The sequence below is a fragment of the Crocuta crocuta genome, unplaced genomic scaffold (genome assembly GCF_008692635.1).
Source record: "Crocuta crocuta isolate KB4526 unplaced genomic scaffold, BGI_CrCroc_1.0 scaffold176, whole genome shotgun sequence".
NCBI classification, from domain to species: Eukaryota; Metazoa; Chordata; class Mammalia; order Carnivora; family Hyaenidae; genus Crocuta; species Crocuta crocuta.
The window spans coordinates 9,098,963-9,103,784 of record NW_027531905.1 but is presented as its reverse complement, the minus strand read 5'-3'; the positions used below and the strand labels follow the sequence as shown (position 1 = coordinate 9,103,784).

The 4,822-nt window shown below is 39.9% G+C and overlaps 1 protein-coding gene across 1 annotated transcript in view; it reads left to right on the top strand.

Moving 5' to 3' along the window:
• The window catches only part of LOC144240248 (uncharacterized), a 315,206-nt gene that overhangs the window by 255,685 nt on the left and 54,699 nt on the right, over positions 1-4,822 (top strand). The window lies entirely within an intron of this gene.

The following is a 4,822-nucleotide window of genomic DNA, read 5'->3' as shown; positions in this document are numbered from 1 at the left end:
GAAAACCAGAGTTCCCATGCACTGTGTGTGCGTGTGTGTGTGTGTGTGTGTGTGTGTGAGTGTGTGTGACAGAAAAAGAGAGAGAGAGAGAACTGGGGTTTGAGTGTGAGGGTGTGTAGAAGGAGAGAAGTGTGGTTTAGCTAGCAGCTGCCAGCCAAAATGCAGTAATATTGACGGTTCTATTATGAGAACATCCAGTTGGCACCATACGGGTTTTTCTCTTTAAACCAGATTCTTAGAACAGAGATTTCCAATCTTTTGGAATTGAGATCGCAATTATTTTGAACAATAGTCTGTGCTTGGAGTCTGAATGTGTTTTGAGACTTATTTGAGAATTTCTCCCCATCCCCATTCTGTGAGTAACATTTTGGGCAGTGGCATATCACCCCCTCAGAGGTGAAAGATAGGAGTGACATTGGGAATCAGAATATGGAATGGTGTCCTCAGACTTCACAGATGTGCTCGCTGGACTTGGCACTACATCATGACTCTTTAGTCTGAGAGGGTGACAGTGACCTATGAGGATGAGCTGGAACACAATGATCCGATCAGCGTTGATACGTGATTCATTCAGCACATGCTGGACTGTTTGATCTGAATTCCCTATCGAATCTTCAAACAGACAGAAGTTAAACAAATAAATGCCTTACCCAATAGTTGTTATGGAACTTGCTTTTATCATTTGACTTGTTTAATTTTGTAAATTCTCAGTTTATAAAGTTCATTCACCCAGAAGAATAAAGCAATTAGGTTAAATTTCCAAGGGAGATCAGCACTTAGGGCCCATGGACCTAGTAGGCAATCTTAGATCCAGATAGAAACAAAAACCAAGGTTATTTCATACTCATAAAATAATTGAAAACACGAGTCTTTGACCATTAAATGTGTAAATGGCACAACCATTTTGGAAAACAGTTTGGCAGTTTCTTAAAAAGTTAAGCCCACACTTTTTAATATGACCTAACCATTTTAATCCTAGATATTTACTCAAGGGAAATGAGTCTAGTTCCTTATAAAAACAGTACATGAACGTTCACTGCTGCTTTATTTGTGGAAACAACTCCAATGTTTGTAAGCAGATGAATGGAGAAATAAATCATGCAATACGATAGAATACTACTCAGTAATTAAAAGGAATGAACTATTGACACAATAATATAGATTAATTTCAAAATATTTGTACTGAGTCAAAGATCCAGAACCCCCACCAATACTTTGTGATTCCATTTATATAAATACCATAAACGTGTATATTAATCAGTAGCAACAGAAAGCAGGTCCATGATTGTCTGTGAATAACGGAGGGTGGGGCAGGGAGGAGTGGGGGACAAATGATTACAAAGGGGCAGGAGGCAACTTTTGGGGGTGATGGATATTTCATTATCTTGACTGCAGTGATAGCTCTGTGGGTATATGCATATGTCAAGGCTCATCGTATTGTATATGTCAAATATGCAATTCTCTGTGTGTGAATTGTGCCTCAATAAAGCTGTGAAAACAACTCCAAATAAAAACTAAACTTCATATTTTTCCATTTTAGAGCGCCCTATCAGCAAATGTTATTCTATTGGCTCTTTTCATTTTTATTCAGAGGTTCCTAAGAGCTTAGCTTCTATCAGCATGACCCATGCTAGTCATGCTAAAAACTGTCTCCTTCACTGTAATACTAATGACAACTGACATTCATTGAGAGCTTTTTGTTGAACAAGGATCTGCCAATGCTTCACTTATATCATCACATTTAATGGCCAGAAAAACTTCCCGGTGTAGGTGCTATTAGCTCCCATTTTACAGCAAAGGAAATCGAGGTAGAAAGGTTAGGTAAATGGTTCAACACAAGAAGACAAGTGTGGAGCGTCCAGATTCAAAGCCACAAACAGCCCTACTCCTGGGCTCTTTCTCCTTCACCAGTAGGTCATAACTACACATTTATGTGACAGAGGCAAAGGATTAATGCAGCAACAAGGCTTGTTTCTGACACCCTGTAGCTGCTTCCCATGCTCTTTGTTTGGCTTCCTGGCCCTCTGTGACACTAATTCTTTGTTTGAGCTTTTAATTCCCCACAGCATTGTCTCCCTGCCTGCTTTCTAGATTTCCTCTTGCCGTGCTTGTCATCCTAGATTCGGAGCTTGCTGGCTTTGTGATCTTCAGTACCTGCCCTGTGCAGAGAGTTTTGTCTGATGACTTACTCTGCTTTGAATAATTAAACCTGCCAGATTCTTCAGGTAAAGGAAATCTGTGGACCGGTAAGGGATGAATCCTGTTCAAGATTAAGACATGTGTTGAATCTCTGCAAAGGAGAAAGAGTAAATGTACAAGGAAGGCAGACAAAGTAAAAGGAGTCAGAACAGCAGAACGTCAGGAGTTCAGGTTAAATGTATGAAACAGGAGAGTGGTAATACTAACTTTTCCTGGAAAATCCACAGAGCCAGAGGACACCAGTGGCCCGGCTATGTGTTGGGCAGGTAGAACTGGCATGAAGAGAGAGCAGGGTTGACAGATCAGCCTCTGAGGAACCCCTGAAACATGTCTTTCAAGAGGCAAGCTGTCTGTCCACCAATGCATCTAGGAACGGATGGCCCCAGGCCCAGGGCCAGCTTTGCCTGGGTTGACAAGGATCTCCAGAAGGCCCTAAAAATATGGCTTCACAGTCTTTTCACAGTTCTGCCAGTCTCTCAGATTATTTTGGACTCTCTCTTTTTTATTTTTAATCAGTAGGAGAAAAAAGAAAGATGACAATAAAAACCATATGGAGGCCTCTTCTCTGACTGAAACCCTTTGATCCTTTCTCCAAATAGAATAAAGTAACCTTCTCACTCTTAAGGCATTCCAAATGTTTTCTAGTCTCTGAATAAATAAATATCTCAGGTAAATTTAATACCATGGTTCACTTTTTTATTTGTTTGTTCAAACACTAATTGAGCACTGTCTAAGTGCCAGAATCCATGCCAGGAACTGAAGGTACCAAGAAAAATTCCCAGGTGTGGCCTACACTGAGTCCATAGTCTATTAAGGGAAACAATTACAAGACCGTGATAGGGAACACAAGAATTCAGGAATCCTTCAGAAGGGACATTTAAGGCAAGGGTGAGAGTAGGAAAGAGAGGTAGAGGGTCAAAGAAACTTTCTGAAGCAGGTGACACAGGAGTCAAGAAGAAAGTCATTCCTAGTTTTCTCAGCAATTCAAAAGGTTTTTTTAATAGAGTGTGGAGACTGTATATGCCTCAAATTCTGCCAGGATTGTTTTCTGGAATCTCTTATGTGTATCTTTTTTTTTTTTTTTAAACTGTGGAACAGTAGAACTTAAGCAAAAAGAAAACTCAACAGGGTTTTAAACATATATTTGAAGTGATTTTCTAAGAATAGTCAACGAGGAGAACTTGTGATCCAGGGATCTGGAATGTCTTCAAGAATCAACATGCTTGAGGGTGAGCGGGTGAATTACAGCTTTGAGAAAGCGGGGGTGTTCACTCATTTGTTCATTTTCTCATCCACTCATTAACTAAATAAATATACTCCTTGCCAGGTATTGAATAATTTGTTTAGGGGTGCCTGGGTGCCTCAGTCAGTTAAGCATATGACTCTTAATTTGGGGTCAGGTGATAATCTCACAGTTCGTGGGATGGAGCCCTGAGTAGGGCTTTGCATTGAGAACACGAACCCTTTTTGGAATTCTCTCTTTTCCCCTCTCTCTCTCTGCCCTTTGCCCCACTCTTTCTCTCAAAATTAATAAATAAAACATTAAAAAAATAAATAATTTGTTTACAGGTAGGCAGTAAACATTTGTTAATCTATAGTTTATCTTTATGGAGGTTATTTATCCCCTGCCACAGTGGTCACTTGTTACTGTTGTCAAAGACAGGCTGCTATTCTAGGTTGTTCTAACCCAGCAGGGTTTTTCCCTTTGGTTATTACTAAAATAATGCATACTGACAGAAGGACCTTGATATGTGGATACCTATTTTCTAAATGTTTGTGAAGGAGCAGCAGAAATAAATAAGATCTACTGAATGAAGGGCAAATTTGTAGATGCTACTACTTGGTAATTTATGTAATAAAAGATTACTGTATTTTTGTGTGCATGAGATAGTAATCATTTTTAAAAATTAGTTTTAACTAAGTCCTCTAAATCAATACCCTTTCTGAAAATTTATTTTACCTTTCAGCTTTAAAGGGTACATCCATTCCATTGTTTAACTTAGGAAGCTGGGCTGCTGGTTTTATGATCGTGAGTCTAGTCTTAATGCTGTATGCTAATCTACTGTATACATCAGGCTGGAAGCTTATCTTGACAGGAAAACTTGGAGCAGGCCTTGTGGAATGATTTTGGCATCACACGCTGAAGTGGAAAATATTCACAGGCTGCAACAAAGTCTGGCTTGAGCTGCTATAGGAAAGGCAGCAACTGGCTGGGAGACAATTAGTGTAGGAAAGTCCTGGGCGCCTCTGTGAGAGGCCGGCCGGATGGTACTCTACGCTGAGTGGGGGCAGGATCATGGAATCATGTGTGTTTTCACAAGAATTGAGAGGAATAGCAGTTATGCAAGCCAAGTCAGAAAAAGAACACAGCCACTGAGCACCTCCATCGCAGTCTTTCTCATCCAAAACTCTTCATGTGCAAATATAAGATGCCAAGTGAAGGAAGAATACTTCAGGGGTTTTAAAAGATGAAGCCTAGAAAAACCCTTAGACACAGGTGTAACTGTTTATGTGAGTATATTAAGCCAAAAGAGGGCATAAAATGCCCGGCCATTTGTCTTGGAGAGGTTTTGAATCTATTCTGTTACAATTCTCATAAAAATATAAGTACTCTTCCCCTCTC